We start from the raw sequence: 18,810 nt of genomic DNA, 5'->3' as shown, positions 1-18,810 counted from the left end.
TTGAGGTCGTTCATGACCATTTGGATGAACTACAAGCGGCTTGATCCCTTGGGAGAGGGGGTACGTAGGCAACCACATTGGTGTAGCCGAATTTGGTGAGACGACGCAGTGGTGCTCATGTTTGGTGTCTGCTCAGTTTTGGGAAAACTTCACCGGGGTGGAGAATTAAACAAACGGCAAAGAAGAACAGGAAATTTGAAGTGCACATGATTGGCTACGAGTCGGTCGACCGACGACATAGGCCCGGTCGACCGACAGACTTTGGAAATACAAGGTCAGAAACCGTGTCTCTGGTCAGTCGACCGAACGCTTATGGCCGGTCGACCGAAAAGGTGCACAATTACAGAGCTGATTTTCAGCTCTCTGGCCAGTCCACCGCGATGCGGTTATGGGCCCAGTTTGGTTTTCCCAGTTGGTTTTGGTTTGTGTTTTGATATAAATTGAAACACGATTTTAGGGTTTCAAAATCAGAGAAAGGAGAGACTTTTGAACACTTTGAGAAGGAGATATTGTGAGGGAGTTGAGAGCTTTGGTTAGGGTTATATTTGAGTGGTTTTGTGAATTGTAACCCGTTGTATTTCTCCTCCATATAGTGAAATCTCCCCATCCTCTCCCCATGGACGTAGACAATTGCCGAACCACGTAAATCTCTGTGTTTGGTTTGATTTGTGTCGTATTTGGTGGATTGCACTCGTGATTTGATTTGGTTCTCTCCTCTCATCACTCGCGGACTCGTTCAGTTGTCGAGCACGCTTCCGCACGACGCGCAATATATAATTTCAATCTTTTTTATCAGGGACTATTTGTGATTTTCACATTTTAGGGGGGTTATTTATAATTTTCAAATATATGAGCGGGTTGGTTGTAGTTTTTAGACTTTGAGGGGGTTTGTAATTTTCCCATTTAAGGGTCTGTTTGCAACTCTCATATGTTTCAGGTGTTGTTTCATAGGGGTGCTTGTAATTTTTAGAGCCTCAATGGCGTTGTTTGCCAGATTTTTAAGGGGGTTAGTTTGCAATTTTCATACTTTTTGACAATTTGTTTGAAATTATGACACGTTGAGGCAAGGATAGCGGGTTTATAATCCTCCTCATCAGTTATTACCAGTTATTATCCCCCAAAGAACGGAGAACAAATTGAAACATCTGGTATCAACCCGCAGGAGATTATTCAAAAACAACCTCTGTTTGGGACGCTTTTCGAGCCGTCTTGTTGCGAACATAGATAGTGGAGAAATATAAAGTGACCTTTAAAAAAACATATATATAGAACTCAAGAAGTTCATGAACAAGATAATGATGCAACTATGAAGCAGAAGTTGAATGAAGTGCTACTAAGGAGGCATAAGCCCCGCCCTCGATCTTCATCAGTGTCTCGTGCGTTCCTTTCTCTACGATCGTACCGTTTTTAACAACGGCTATTATGTCGCAATTCTGATTGTAGCCAGCCGATGGGCGATTACTACCGTGGTCCTGTTTACCATGACTCGATCCAGTGCATCCTGAACTACGCGCTCAGACTCAGCATCGAGCGCGCTTGTCGCCTCATCCAGGAGCAGGATTTTGGGATCCTTCACGATTGCACGCGCAATGGCCACCCGTTGCTTTTGACCACCGGATAGCTGGGTACCCCGCTCTCCGACCATTGTGTCGTAGCCCTGTAATTTTCGCAAAACCCCTTTAGATTAATTAATTAGCTGGATTTAATTTAGTAACCAGAGTGTTAATCTTGAAAAGGTTATTTTGGCCCCTTATTCACCGGTTCATCTAATATCGTTAGGAGTGTTAATGTTGGAGGGGTTTTGGTAAACAACCCAAACTTAATGGGGTTAAGTGGTCCTCTCTAAAGTTTAGAGGGTTATCTCAAAATCGGCCAAACTTAGTCGGGGGTCTTTTGAGACTTACCCAAACAAATTTCTCTTGGGGTTGATTGTAGGCTATCTATGAAAAGTCCTACGAAAGTTTCGTGAGGGTTTAGGAAGAAGAGGACTCCTGACTGTTCTAGCTAGGTACAGAACCAACCTGATGCAGACTGCATAAGAACTTGTGTGCATTTGCAGACTCAGCAGCAGCGACGATCTCAGCCTCCGTAGCTCCTCCCTCTTTCCCGTAGGCAATGTTGGCTCGAATAGTGTCGTTGAACAAGGATGGTTCTTGACTCACCAGGCCCATCTGTTGCCTTAGCCACTTGAGCTGGAACTTTTGGATCTCGATTCCATCTATCAATATATGTCCTGAGTAGGGGTCATAAAATCTCTGCAACAATGCTATCGCTGTTGATTTCCCGCTCCCACTCTCTCCAACTAACGCAACAGTCTGTAAATGGAGGAAGAAGCTTTGTCTGAATTTAACGATGGATGATCATTAGTTCACATGGTGGTCGTTCGGGTTTATATGATGAAGGTCTATCAATGCAACTATAAGAGTTTAGTCAATTGAGTATGTTTTATCAGTCTCGATACATGAAAAACATTTGCTTCTCTCTTGGTTTTACTAGTTTTTTTTCCCTTTCCTAATACACTAGAACTAATTTCCTTACTGTGGATACACGGTTAATTGTGGGTAGACCCTTGGGGCTCTTGAGGTTGCTCCATGGGACTCGAGTGCTCTAGCCAAGCGGCTCCTCATTACTCAAAGAAGAAGAAAAAAAAGATTCCGCAGGTGGTCTATCCGCAATTAATCCTAAAATATATACTCCAACAATACACCGAGCCTTTTACATAAACACATACTTTTAAGTAAGGCATTTCCAAAGTGTTTAGTATATTTACCTTTCCAGAATGAATTGACAAGGATAAGTCTTGGAAAATCTGAACATCTGGCCTTGTTGGATATTTGAAACTGACATGCTGAAACTCAATGGTTCCCTTTAGAGTTTCTAATTTCATACCGGAATCATCACCAGAGTCTATCTTCGACTTGCGATCAAGAAGTGCAAACACAGAAGCTGTAGCAGATTTCGCTTTGCTAGAATCTGGAACCAGGTTGCCTGAGTTCGAAATCCCAATGGCTGCCATAGAGAGAGCAAATATAACCTGCAATTCAATTTTATCCTTATTTGAAATCAACAATGTTCAAATAGTTTACATAAAAGTTATGAGCTTTCATCATAGAGGTGGTAATATTCATGGTTCTTAAAAGTATTGATGATGTCTGAAACTTTTACCAATTACATTTGAGCATTCAATATTTCTTTTTAGTTTTGTACCTGGAACTGTGAATGCAACTCTAAAAAAAGATGTCATATATCTCGTCAAAGCCCCTGCCACTACTGTGAAGTTGTGGTGAGGATAAGGGTCATAATTTTCAAGTCTAATATGCCTCTACATGTTCAGGGCTCTTTGGGGGGTACGCAGAAACTTGGAGTCGCACAATCAGTTTTTTTTTTCTTAAATCTATTTATAAATTTGTGGATAGCAAGATTCGAACCTGAGTTACTCTGACATCAAGCTTCTACAGTGAGAAAATTAAGGGTTATAGTTTTATACTCTAACTATCGTGTCTTCTAATAGAAACTTTATAGAAGTAGAGATGAGACTTACTCTGAAGACCTGACGGAATGTAGTCTTTCCGTCCCGTACAAGGCGGGCTCCAGCGTAGAAACAAGATGCATAAACACAAAAAAGCACGAAGAAGGAGGCTCCAAATCCCACTCCACTGATCACCCCTTGCCTAATTCCTTTCCTGGTAGGTCCTTCACATTTCTTCTGGTACAGTTCCATCACCTTATCTTCGGCCGAGAACGAAGCAACTGTTCTTATACTCCCCACTGCGTCGTTCGCGACCTGACTCGCTTCCTCATACATCATCTGAGAGCACCAAATTAGAGAGTCAAATATATCCTCGACGTTTCAAAGTTTAACATCGCCAACTTTTAGAGATTGCTTCTTGGTTGTAGGAGCTTTAACTTGTTTTAGCAATCTTATATCTCTAATTTGATACTAAAGAATGTATCTATCTCTCATCCAATTCCTTAATTACCTCCATAAAGAAAAAAGAGAGTTAACAATAGTAGTAGTAGTAATAACACAATGAATTTGACTCCACAATAGTACTGGCAATTAAAAATGCTTATTTACCTCCACAAAACTTTGGAGTTGTGGAGAGGGTTGATAATTTTATATTCTGATGGACTCGGCTTGTGCCCATTATGATCAATTGATTTTTCACAGAGTTGTGAAGCCAAACCTTCGCATCGGCGCCAAATCCTTTCATGAACTTCATCTGGACATATCCATTAAGACCTATGAAAGGCAAGAGCGCCAACATAATTAGAGATAGTTGCCAGTTTGCAGCAAAAGCTATCGCCAAACTGGCAATCAAAGTAGTGATATTCTCAACAATTAACGCTAGCGCGTCGCCCACGAGACCCCTAACAGTTGCTGCATCTGCTGATAGTCTAGCTCCAACTGCTCCACTCGAGTTTTCAGGCTCATCAAACCATCCAACCTCCATGTGAACCACCTCTGCCGATAGCCTGGCTCCAATGGCTCCGCTCGAGTTCTCAGGCTCATCGAACCAACCAACCTCCATGCGGACCACCTTCTCAAAGGTCATGAGCCTGATCCTTCTTATTAACCTTGATCCAGCAACACCAAAGAAATATTGCCTAGCTGGAAGAGCAAGAAGCGAAATCACACCGAACACACAAAACAACATTGACCAAAACCTGGAATCCTTCTTCATCTTTGCAGGAGGCTCGTAAAATGAGGTTATCGCGCTAGACAGTAGAATTCCATACACAGGGAACACGGTCCCATTAACAATTGCAGAGATGGCGCCAATTGTGAGTACGGGGATCTCAGGTTTGTTGAGGTAGGCAAGGCTTTTGAGGGATACTTGCTTTGGTTCGTTGGAAGTGAATTCAGTGCTTGCCGCCTCTGATCTATTATTATCTTGAAAATCAATGCCAACGGGCAAACCATGCGGTAATGAGAAAGAGTGACGGCTGCTGTTCCCTATAGCTACAGACGATGATGATGATTCGCGGGTTATTGAACGATTAAAAGACATATGCCTGGATGAAAGATTGAGCTTGTCGTGGTCAGATCGAGATACATTTTTTGAGTTCTTGTTCATTTCTTGCAGTCTTATGAGTTGACAGTAAGCTCCATCGTGGTCTTTAAGCAGGTCCGAATGCGAACCTAATCAAAATGCACAATATGGCAAGTATTAGGGGCAGTTTTATTCGCTGAAAAAAAATATTAGCATTTGTTCTAGCAGCATTTGTTACAAGAAGTTAACTTCAAATCTATTGTTTGGATATGCGCAGTGTCATGATGGGAAATGTTATTTCAATGCAAATTCAGTGTTCAGTTGAAAAATAATTTGTGCATAAGCCATGAAATTTACCATATAGCGAACCAACGGATGCAGATAATTTTCCTATTTAGATTAGAAAATATTTTTTGATGAGGTGGAATTATATTTTACTTTTAATTTCTATTTTTGCACTACGCAGTGTTCGTTCATATCAAATTGATGGGTAGGTGTCCTTTAAGAACCACCCTTATGGGAATGAAGTGGTTTGCTTCATAGATAGAAGAGTTAGAATTCTCAAACTAACCCTCTAACCATCCATGAATGATATAGATCGCCCCTTTCTATAGACCTGTTCTAATTGAATGCGCACTCCAAATTGACTGTAAAATTTGCTACAGTTTTTGTCCAAAAATTGTAAGTATACTTACCTTTCCCAATTAAAATGTTGCAAACCAAAATAGGTTAAATATAAATCCGGTTGCAGTGTTTACATATGCATCTCCACATCCAACCAGGTAAAAGTGTGTCTTGCAGGATTGTACCTTGCTCAACAATTGAACCTCTATGCACGACCGCAATCGTGTCAGCGTTCCTAACAGTACTCAACCGATGAGCAACGACAACAGTAGTTCGGTTTGCCATCACCCTATCAAGTGCCTCCTGCACTATCCTTTCGGATTCTGCATCCAAGGCACTGGTGGCTTCATCAAGGAGCAGAATCCGAGGGTCCTTCAGAATCGCTCTCGCAATTGCAATCCTCTGTTTCTGACCACCCGACAGTTGTGTCCCGTGCTCGCCAACCATAGTATCAAGCCCCTGGATGCAACAATTCAACTTATTTAGTCAATATCGTGATAATTTCATTAACAAGTTACCAATATATGTACATCTAACCTGAGGCATTTTATCGATGAACTTTGCAGCATTAGCGAGCTCAGTTGCAGCTCGGATCTCTTCAGTTGTGGCGCCATCCTTTCCATAGGCTATATTGTCCCTAATGCTCGAGGTAAATAGCACGGGCTCCTGACTCACTAGACCTATTTTTCCTCTAATCCATTTGAGCTGGAACTCCTTAATATTTATACCATCGATCAGAACTTCGCCGGCCTCGGGGTCATAAAACCTCTCAAGAAGACTAATTACCGTAGATTTCCCGCTTCCACTCTCCCCAACCAAAGCAACTGTGGAGCCACTTCGTATGGACAGCGACAACCCACTAAAGATTTGCTCATCTTTTCGGGTTGGGTAGCTGAAGTAAACATCTCTGAACTCGATATCTCCGCGAATGTCATCGAGCTTCTTTCCCGAGGGATCAGAGGCATCAATCTCTGGCCTTCTGTTGATCGTCTCGAACATCTTGTACGCTGCAGCTTTCCCTGCTGCAAATGCTGTTATGCATGGAGAAGCCTGGCCCAAAGAACTGCAGAAATATGGGATTGAGGGTTGAGTCCTATATTTTTTTTTAAAAAGATGCTGTTACGCATGGAGAAGCCCGGCCCAAAGAACCGCAGAAATATGACCCAAATGTCATCTAACCATTAGATCAAAACTTTAAAGTTAATGTGAGGGTTGAGTCTTATATTTTAATATTCTAACACGCCCCCGCTTGCTGAGCGCCCGCCGAAACCTGGATCACGCAGCAGTGTCAATTTTTAAAAAAAAACCCCTTTAAATTCGTGACCGATAGGATATGAACTTGAGTTACTCTGATACCATTTTAAATTAAGTGGTCTAACCATTATATCAAAACTCTAAAATTGTGAAGAACAACAACTATAATAAAATGATGAAGCAGCCACTTACAAGGAACCGGTCAGTACCGCCAGTATCACGTTGATTACATCAGCACCCGTGTATCCTTTCTTCAGTATCAACTGGGAGCCGTACCAAATCCCCAAACCGTACCCACAAAACATAACAAGCATCACGGTACCAAGGCCCAATCCTGAAGCTACACCCTCTTGGACGCTAGCAGCATAAGCCCGCTTGAGAGATTTCTCGTACCTGTCGACTGCTTGTTTTTCTCCGGTGAAAGAAGCAACCTTAACAAGAAAGCAATTCCGTCGTAAATTATTTTGGAAGTTATGGATGACTACTATCTGATAATCGTCCAAAATTAAAGGGTGTTCTCTAAAATTTGAGCTGAAATATTGCTGCTCACTGTTCTGATAGAACCAATTGTTTGCTCCACCACAACTGCAGCCTCCGCATAAGCTGCTTGGCCCTTCGATGCCATTTTTGATATCATGGTGGACATGGCAGCCCCGGCTATCACAAGGAGAGGAATTACGGTCAGCATCACAAGGGTGAGAAGCCATCCTTGAATGAATGCAACTATAAATCCCCCGAAGAAAGAAGATAACAGCTGCAAGAACTTGCCAACCTGTAACAATCTTATGTTAGGGGTATACATCAAAGAAAAACCAAATGACCTCAAAAACACCAAGGCTTGACATGTTAGCATTTTAGCCCGTCTAATTTTTTTGACACGTAGACTTTTTAATCAGCCATTAATTTTTATCAAGTGTAAATCCTAACCATTAATCTAATACTAAATAGAGCAGATTTTTATTGAGGTGTAAGTTTTGAATAAATTTAGGGATTTTACCTTATCATGTGTGATTCTTATGCGAATCAGTACCTTCCTAAATTTTCAGTTACCAAAATTCATAGGTTATTTGAAATTTAAAAAAAACAAAGGAAAATGATACGTTTGGTAATTTTTGATTTTTTAATTGACAATTTCTATGTAAAAGATCCTAGAAATTTTAGCGATTATTGTTGGTGATTGTGCTGGTGTCGGCTACATTACTCCTCCTCTAAGTCTTCTCTTGGGTAATCTGAAAAAACTCATCCATTTTATTCTTGATATCACAGAGGTAACCTTGACATTTTATGTTTTTTTTCACTTATAGTCATTAATGAGATTTAATGATATACTCTTTTGGTAGGTTAAAGCGATTGGACTTCGTCTATGTTCATCTAGAAGCTCCAAAAGGATTGTTTTTCATTTTATTTCTTTACTCAATGAATGCATATTTAGTTGCATATGAATATTTTTTGTTGATATGATCAGCATATTATAATACAAACCTCATTTGTTTATTTTCTTACATTATTGATCCATATTTTATTTTCTTATTCAAATTTATTCATTTATATTCAAGATATTAAATTTTATCCTTCAAATAAAATAATATTTAACATTTGGTATTAATTGAAATATACTTTTAATATATTACCTACTTCAAAATATATTTATTTGCAATTATTCAAGATATTTCTATAATACATTTCCTAATATTCAAGATCCATCTATCCATATTTATAATGTCTACCATATGAGGAAACATAAATTGGAATATATTTTATAAAAGTTGAAAATATATTTATAAATTGATAAGCTTCTTTATATTATGGACAAATTTTCAAAATGAACCGATTTCGAATTTTAAATAGCAAAACCGACCTTATCGAAATTTAAATAGCAAAACCGACCCTTTTCAGAAGAAAAGGGTCGGTTTTGCTGCGGAAGATTTTTTACGACATACACGGGACTGCTAGTCCCGTGTATTTCGTGGCAATTTCGAATAACACGGGACTAGCAGTCCCGTGCGATCGGGGGGTAAAAAATTGAAACCCGTGACTTTCTTCCTCTTTACCTCACTCATTTTCACCCAAACCAGTTTCACCCCCACCTCTTTCACCGATCGCACGGGACTGCTAGTCCCGTGTTATTCGAAATTGCCACGAAATACACGGGACTAGCAGTCCCGTGTATGTCGTAAAAAATCTTGCGCAGCAAAACCGACCCTTTTCTTCTGAAAAGGGTCGGTTTTGCTATTTAAATTTCGATAAGGTCGGTTTTGCTATTTAAAATTCGAAATCGGTTCATTTTGAAAATTTGTCCTTATATTATTTGTTTATATTTTAAAAGATTTACTAAATAATAAAATACAATTAGAAGATATAAAATTCAGTTAAAAGGTAAGACATAGGAGATTCCAAATTTGAGCAATATCACAGTATCAAAAATAAAAAATTTCAAACTCAGCTATGATAATATATTTCCTTGTATTTGATAATTTAGAATATATTACCTAAAAACTGAAAATATATTTTTAAATTGGTATATTTCTATATGTTATCTATTTACATTTTTAAAATTTTTACTAAATAAAAAATACAATTAGAAAATATAAAAGACAATTAACAGGTAAAATATAAAAACAAATTTGAACATATCACAGTATTAAAGACAAAAAATTTAAAACAAATTGGTTGTTTATTTTATTCCTCTATCTCAATATCTGTTAAGCATATTAAATTCATATTTCTTTTTGCAGCACTTTAGAAACAAAGATTAGTATGCTCATGGATTCAAAAAATACAAAGTCTCAAAGTCTACATCTCGAGTATGAGATCATTGAATCATCATCTTCAAGTATACAAAAAGAGAAGAAAATCGTTGATAGAGTATGATAATTTGATTAATTTTTTAACTTATTTTTTAATATACTAATAAACTAGATAAAATAAACTATCGAGCAAGGTAATGTATTAATATATATATATATATATATATATATATTATATATATATATAATATATATATATAATAATATATATTATATATATATATATATAAATATATATACTATTATATGAGAATATGAGTATCGTCTTGGTACCAAGCACAAAAAGTTGTGCTTGGTAGTGAGGTGTCAAATCCACATCCATTCATTCAAATTTGAGAACAAATTCACATGAGTGGTGAGTGGATGGGGATATGACACATCACTATCAATAACAAAATTTATGCTTGTACCAAACATACCCATATTATATATATATATATAATTATATAATATATATTATATATATATATATATATTAATATAATATATATTATATATATATATATATATAATATATATATATCTATATAGTTATATATATATATATGAGATTAATGGGTATCCTGTCATACGGAGGGAGATTTCTCCTTGACGCCTCTAAAATCACATATTGAGCGATATGGATGATCCGCTCGTTGAACTTGATCTACATATTCTAAAACCCTAACCACCAGTTTGGGTGAATCTCGTCGTCGTTTGGACCCTTCACCACTCTATCAATTTAACGGTTTTTGAATGAATGAACTTTTTCACATGGTTCGATGAGAGTCAACGACAATGGATTCACCAACTTTGTGTGTTAGGGTTTAGAATAATTAGATCAGGTCAACGAGCGGATCATCTCTAATGTCGACTCAATCATGTATTTTTAGAGGACGCAAAGGGGAAATCCCTCGCTATGATAAAGGATACCATTAATTCATCAATATAGTATAATTAGTACTTAATATATATATATATTATATTATATATACTATATTATTATATAATATATATAATATATATAATATATATAATATATATATATATATTATATATGCTTTTCCGTGAAAGTTGCCTTCATTGTAGAATTCATTATAATATGGATTGCTTACAAAGAATTCAAAATATTCAATAAAAAAATGAAAGATTACAACTTTTCGAAAATAACGCAAGATCCGTTCGTCGTCTCTTGCTTGCGTGGGTCTTTAGCCGGTGACGGGGACGCCGATATCCGTGGACTACCTGACAATCAGATCAGATCCAGAACTCCGTCGATTCGTGAAAGAATCTAGAAGCAGAAGCGCTTATCTCGGCAACGGCGAGATAATTGCTCTTCTTAGAATTATCGCAACGGGATAATTCTAAGGATCGGATACGGGCGGTGCAGATCTGAAGAAGCTTTCTCTCTTGTGTTGATGAACTCGATCAATCTTCAATCCGGTAGGGCTTCGCCAATTCTCTAAAAATCCAGATCCCAAAAAATGAGGGTCCTGGGGCTGTATTTATAGGCTTTTGGGGGTTCCGGGCGGTTAAAACCGCGTAACAGACTGATCTGAGGTTGGAGACACCCTTGGGTGTCTCACCTGAGACGCTCTGTTATGCCTGTTTGTTCGTTTTCGCCGTAACTCCTTCATCCGAATTCGGATTTGAACGATTCAAAGTGCGTTGGAAAGCCGACGAGGAGTTCTATAAGCTCCAATGATTATATCATCAGTTGAACAAATGAGACACGAAGGGTATTTCGCCGTTTGTGAACGATACGAGGTTCCCGACCAGTTCGTGTCTTTGTTATTCTGAAATTCCGTTGGTTTACGTAGTTCATCGATTCACTTCAAGCGTTCACTGACATCAATCAAACTTCTATGAACCGGATAGTGACGTTCATCATCGTTTCTTAGCACTGAGCTGTTCGTGGAGACCTATAGGCAATTTTCGATGCCTACAATATATATATATATATATATATATATATATATATAAATTAAATTAATATATATATAGTAAGACTCCTATAACTTAAGTGATTCCACTAACCTTCTAGCAGCGTCAGTGTTATTAAATATAAATAAAACCTTTCATATTCAATGCAAGGATCCTAGGTAAATGTATGAGTGGCTAAAAGTTGGTGATAACTTTTTACTATCCGCTAAGTTGACACGAAGTTTTGCTCTCTCTCTCTCTCTCTCTCCTCTCTCCCTCTCTCTCTTATATAATGCTATATATATATATACATTAATATATATATATATATATATAATATATATTATGAATCAAATTCATCATGTAATATATATTTATTGGAAGTAAACATAATATGATTAAACTATAATTAGTTTATGATAATTTATTTTTATTATCACTAAATTAAAATGTTATTAGTGTATACTCTAAGGGGCTGTTTGGTAGCACACTTTTTGAGAAAACTTTTCTCAAAACATCTGAAAATGATAAATTTGTAATTAAAAGTTTTCCAGAGATTTCAGTAAATTATGTTTGGTTCAACAAAAAATTTACAGAAATATTTTCTATAAAATATCAAAACCTACCAAAGTTTACAAAAAGTAATTTCCTCTCAAAATGAGAGGAAATCACCAGAAATCTGACACATACCATATTTAATTAAAAACCTACCAAATATTGTTATTTTCTATAAAGTTATGAGATATTTTCTTGTTTTGAACCAAACAAGCAAAGTATAAAAAACAAGAAAATTGGTACTTTTTAATATATCAAAACTTTTCCTATAATTTTTTTAAGAAATACAAGGAAATCATATTTTAGGTGGAAAACATTTCCTATAATTTCTAGAAATTGAACCAAACACCCCCTAAAGCAAAACCATATGACCTTAAATGCACTAGAGAACGCAATTTCTAAACACACCACAAATAGGTGTCATCCTCATCTAATCGCTGACTGAAATCTAAATATACCAAAAAATTGCATGTACCATCACTTATTTATAGAGTTTTAAATTATGAATAATTTAATATTTATTAACATATATGGAGAAATTTCATTAAAGAATTAATTTGAATTCTCTCTACAATTTGGATATCAAATCACCCTAAATAATAACTATATATAATGTAATAAATCAAATTTGGAATAGTTACTATTACTATATAAAATTGTTTACAAATCTTTATTTCCTAAATTATAGATAAACATTTGAAAAAAAATTTGAATTTTGAAAATAAGAGAGAAACGTTATATTAGGTACAATACAATTGATTAGTAAATATATTTATAAGATTATATGAGTTTTTAGCAAATACTATTTATTATGCAGATATCAGTTATAATCATCTTGTGGTTGTTCTTCAAACATATTTAAACTCAAAGAAAAAATTTATGAGGAAAGAAATAAAAAAAGATGTAAAATTTAACTTGATCCCCCATTGCCCAAATTTTTAATTTTTATTTATAAAATCATAAGAGTTTATATTCTATTTCTTTATTCTTTCGTAGACCCAAATCTTATTGGTTGATAGCATATTTGATAGGTTTATGCGCATTTATCTGGACCTTAATCTTCCCTAAGATCATTTCTTTCCTAAGGTAATTTCTACTTTGTAAAATTACAATATATTAAATAAAAATCTGTTTTTTGTTTTTTTTTTCAATTGAAAATATCCTTATTTTACTTTATTCTAATCTTTGTTTTATTAGTGATGAAAATGGGGAAAGATTAAAAAAAAAAGGATTGAGGATATCAAAGAATGTCAGAAGAAAATTTTGATAATAATTCTTTTAGCATTCTAATGAGATTTTTTTAATTACTTTGTTTTACTTGTTGATTTTTTAGGATTGAGAAGATGTTTAAATTTTTTGTATATTTATTTGTCAATCATCTTAAACCACCATGTATTTTATTTTCTTATTCATGTATAATTGTATTGTAATGTTCTTATTTTACTAATTTTTAAAAAATATTGTGTTAGTATTATGGTTAAGTTCAAGGTTTGGCGTTGGATTAGGTGTAGGTTTTATGGTTAGGGTCAGGGTTTGACATTGGATTGGGTGCAGGTTTTATAATTAGGGTCAGACTTCGGGTTTTGGTTTGCGTTAAGTTTGGTTTTTAGATTTATTTATTTCATATTTAAATTTTAATTATGTTTTATGTATAAATCTCCTTAGCGTTAAGTTTGGCTGTTAGATTTATTTATTTCATATTTAAATTTTAATTATGTTTTATGTATCAATCTCCTTATATCACTATGTTTGTATTTTTCATGTAATGTAGGTATTCAATTGTATGATAAATGCCCTTATCAATTTCTAAAAAGGTATAATGTCATATCTAATATGTATTTTAATTACTAATGAAAAAGTATTTAATTTATGAATTTATGATTGAGAATCTAACTCTGTTTTAATTTGCTCCAATACTTTGTTTCCTTATGTATGAATAAATAACAAATAAATTAGAGCAAGAGGATAGAAGATAATAAAGATCATAAAAAATGTTTCTAATACCACAAATATAGCGTTATAGTTGTCAATTTCTTTAATTTCAGAATCTGAGTTTCTAAACAATATTAATGAAGGATTTTGAAATTTGAATGTTTTATTATTCAAATAAATGAGATAAAACAAAAATATTTTAACTTTTCCATTTTCATAGATTTTTTACATATTATCTTCTTTTTCCCCTAATTTTTGTTTTGTTGCATATATAGGAAAAAAAAGATTAAAAAAAAAGAAAAAGAGGGTTGTGGCTATAAAATAACATTAGAAGAAAAGTTTGTGGTTTATTATTTTAGAGAAAATTTTTATGAATTACCAATGAATGTAAGAAGAAATAATTTACATTTCTTATTTTAGCATTCTAATTTATTTTTCTTATTTTTTTAAGATTGGAAACCTACCTCTCTCTCTCTCTCTCTCTCTCTCTCTCAATTTACTATGTTCTACTTTTTTTATCACAGGTGAGAAAAATAAGAAAAAGATAGTGAAAGAGGATTGGTGTTATCAAAGAATATGGGAATAAACTTTTGAGATTCATTATTTCAAAAGAATAATTTTATTTTTTTATTACTAATGAATGGGTGAATAAGCTTTTGAGATTGACTCTTTCTAATTTGATTTTTTTAAAAGTACTAATAATGACAAATTCTTTTTTATTTTCTATGGGATTGAGAATCTCTTTCAATTTCACTTTGTTAACAAAAATGTAAACCAAGAGGATTGGAGATTGACTCTTTCTAATTTGATTTTTTTAAAAGTACTAATAATGACAAATTCTTTTTATTTTCTATGGGATTGAGAATCTCTTTCAATTTCACTTTGTTAACAAAAATGTAAACCAAGAGGTGGAGCTGTTAAAGAATGTGACGAGAAATTTATGAGCTTTAACTCATAATATTCTAATTTGATTTTCTTAATTACCACAAAAAGTTCTTAATACATTTTAAGTTATTTTAATATTTGTTAATTCATTATAACTTTTTATTTTTTCTATTCATTATATTTTATTAATAATTGTTTTTATTTATTAAACAAATACTCTATATATTATATTTCTATCTTGATACAAGATGACTGTTATTTTATAATATCGTGTGTGTAATGCCAATTTTATCATGTAATATATATTGGAATAAATATAATAGGATTATACTATATTTAGTATATAGTTATTTATTTTTATTATTAAATTAAAATAGTTAATACACTACAGCTCATTTGTCCATGCATATGAAACTATCTACTATTTAATAATGAAAGTGTGATAGGATGTATATTAGTAAGAAAATTTAAATATAAAAAAGATAATATATTACATAAAGTGTAGGCTCGTATGGGAAAAAATTTGATGTGAACTCAGCTCATAAATGATGTATAGGTGTCTTTGAAACACTTAGGGTGTGTTTGTCAATCTATCAAAACTAGGCCAGGTTCAAAGCTGAACCCAGTTTTAAAAGATTTTTCGTTTGGCAAACAAGAGGGCTAGATCTCACCGTATTTTCATTGGCCAAAATCTAGCCTCTAAATTAGTTTTCTTTTGGACTAGGGGGCTGGTCCAAAAAATATGGTTTAGTACAAATCTAGGCTAGGACTAATCCTAGCCCAGTTTTGTGTAGTTTGTCAGACACAACCTTAAAGTACAATAGAGATATTAAATCAGTGAGGTATGACCGTGCTTAAAACGAGCTAAACTACTAGTACTAGGAAAAGAACTTGAATTTATTTATTTGGGAACCGACTGTTAGTAGTAGTAGTAGTGGTGGTGGTGGTGGTGAAACGGTGAGAAATACCTATGTTGTTTCAGTAATAAGAGTTTAACCCAACAAACCCAAAGTACAATTTCAGTGAGAATTTGATGTACACAAAACTCACTACCTTGGTAATGAATAAAAAAAAATTTCATTGACCAAAAAAACCCAAAGTACAAAGGAGAGGAAGCCACAAAATAATAATAATAATAACAATAATAGAAAAAAAAAACAAGGCCGAAGCTAATTGTGGCTAAAATGCCATATTAATGCACTCCTCTATTTTATCCAAATGACGTCAACTACTCCGTCACCAGCTTGATTAATGAATTTTGAGTCGCTTAGGGGCTTTCAATTAATTGTTGCGAAATACTATCAAAATGGTCAAAAATTTAGCTGAAATTCCTGAAGATGATCGAGACGAATACCTTCTCTCCCATCGCATCTTGAATGAGAACAGTGTCACCAGACATCCTCTCAACAACTTCTCCAGTGTTTGTTTCCTTATCAAAGAAAGCAACTTCTTGACGTAGTATGGTTTTCAAGTACAAATTCCTTATTCTTGCAGCTTGTCTTTCCCCAGTTGCCATCCAACAAGACACCTCTGCCAACAAATTAAAAACAAGAACAAAAGTTTATATCAGTCATGCGCAATACCCCAAAAGCCCAAGGGGTATATGTGAAATTAACCCTATTTTGATAAAGAGGTGTTATTTAGATATTAGTCCCTTAATCTTCAATAGTTCTATATTAGCCTCAAATCTTGGAAATTGCTCATTAGTCATTGCCAGCCTCCTACATCCCCAACCTCCTCTCCACCCTTTGCTTAAGATTCAAGAAAACTCTCCTCTTCTCTGCTATATTGGATTGTGATAGGCAGTGTAGGGAGATGGTTATCCAATAGGCAAACCACAATCAAAGCACAACTAGTTTAGTCATCTCATCTCAATCAAAGATCGCGTCATGGGTTCAAAAATAGTAGGGAATTGGTGTTGGTTCTGATAAGTAAAGAGTATGAGGAAGAGATCGAATAGCAATGAGGGCAGTTGGTTGGAGGTAGGACGGGCAGTGAGGTTGTAGCAGATGCTGTGCTTATAAGCATTCTAGATTGGAGAAGAAAGAAGGAGGGTATTTTGGTCGATGTGGGACTAAGTCGTAAGACCCTAAGATTTGAGGGACTAAAGAGCAATTTCCAATATCTGAGGGACTAATATGGAATAATTGAAGATATAAGGGCCTAATGAGCAATTTGGATTTTTGCAAATTAGTATATGTAGCTGGAGCGAACAACTTACGAAAGAATGAAGCTACCCCAGCTCCGACAGCTAAGTAGACGAACTGGAGGCATACCTGATAACATGAACAGAAATGGTTAATGATGTCATTAGACAAAATTAGATGTTATATTTTTCATGGTTCACTAATTGAAGACATATATACAAAGGGAAAGGGTTAATTCCCTATTATTTATCTACTTTATTAGTCTGATAAAGTATTATCACCGCAATTATACTTGCTCAAAGCTCATTTGCTACGCCAAAGAAACTTAAATTCATTTGCAAAATTATAAAGGGGTTAATTGCGGGTAGACCCCCGATACGTCTATTTTTGCATATAGACTTCATGGATTCTCAACTATAATTAGTTTTCCCACTAAATTAGTAATAAGTAAATCAGTTTACGAAGCCTAAACTTAACGTGAAACTAACGAAATTGAGAATCATCAGCAATTAATCCAATTAAAAGACAAGCTAGAATTATTCTTTTTTTAATTTTTTAGTTTTCACAAAAATACATACCTTGGTAACTCTATGAAGAACTCCCTGGATGTCACTAGCTCCTCCAAAAGACTGAACCATACTCCCCAAGATCACAGTCATGAGAGGCATCGCCACCCGTTCGCACCCGCGCAATTGGTGCCGCGATCATCAAGAAAGCATATACGTCGAGTATGCGACCGAAGCAGCTTGTAAAATGGATAGAGTGCTTAGCTTGCCTCTTTCCCTTAGAATCACTAGAAGCCTCGATGCTTCCTTAGAGCCATTTTCTCTGCTGCCATTCTACTCAATCTGTCATATGAAAGGGAAAATATGACGAAAGTTAATCAATCAGAAATTTGATGGCATTAATGGGCTTTATGAAGAATAGGGGAGGCCTGATACAGCTTACTGCAGAGAGACCAAATAAAGAGAAACAATTAAAAAGGGTGTCTAAGAAATGAAAGGAAAGAAGAAAGATTCTTCAATTATTTTTAAGGAAATAAATGAACCTGGCTGCTTAGTAGCAAATATTGTTTGCACGTTGTCCTTGCAATATCTCTTGTTTGAGTAATAATAAACTCTCACTTGGGACTAATATTGATTTGAGATGACTTGGTTGTTAAGATATGTGAAGCCTAACTATCAAACATGCCCTACACTTCAGAATGAAGAGGAACAAAGTGGAACAGGAGGAACAGGATCGACGACGACGAAGTTCAAGCAAAACGACCTACCATCACCAGGAGGTTTCGTTGCCAAAACTCCAGAGACTCTGATTAGGAGAACGTGGCGCGGCGGTCGACCGCGAGTCGGGTTTTGGCCCAGTTATAGTTTTTGACCTGTTTCTTTTTCTATTTGTAAAACCCTTAAGTCTATAAAAGGGTTGATTAGAGCATGATGTAAAAAGAGACGAAAATAGTGAAATTTTCTCCTGCGACGGCCGTGGACGTACTTTCTCACATTGAGAAGCGAACCACGTAAATCTTGTGTGTTTGTGATTGATTGAATTCTCTCTTCTCTCCTAAATTTCTATTTCCAAATCGTATCAGGGGGGTTGTGCATCCCCAACAAGTGGTATCAGAGCGACCAGGTTCGGCACGAGCGATTTGAGGTCAGAGACATGGGATCTGAGAAGGAAACATCCAAGATTGAGAAGTTTGATGGAACAAAC

At 35.2% G+C, this 18,810-nt stretch overlaps 1 pseudogene; it reads right to left on the bottom strand.

Moving 5' to 3' along the window:
* On the bottom strand, window positions 1,305-17,750 carry LOC109825595 (annotated as a pseudogene).

The sequence above is a fragment of the Asparagus officinalis genome, chromosome 10 (genome assembly GCF_001876935.1).
Source record: "Asparagus officinalis chromosome 10, Aspof.V1, whole genome shotgun sequence".
NCBI classification, from domain to species: domain Eukaryota; kingdom Viridiplantae; phylum Streptophyta; class Magnoliopsida; order Asparagales; family Asparagaceae; genus Asparagus; species Asparagus officinalis.
This window is presented reverse-complemented; position numbering and strand designations above follow the sequence as displayed.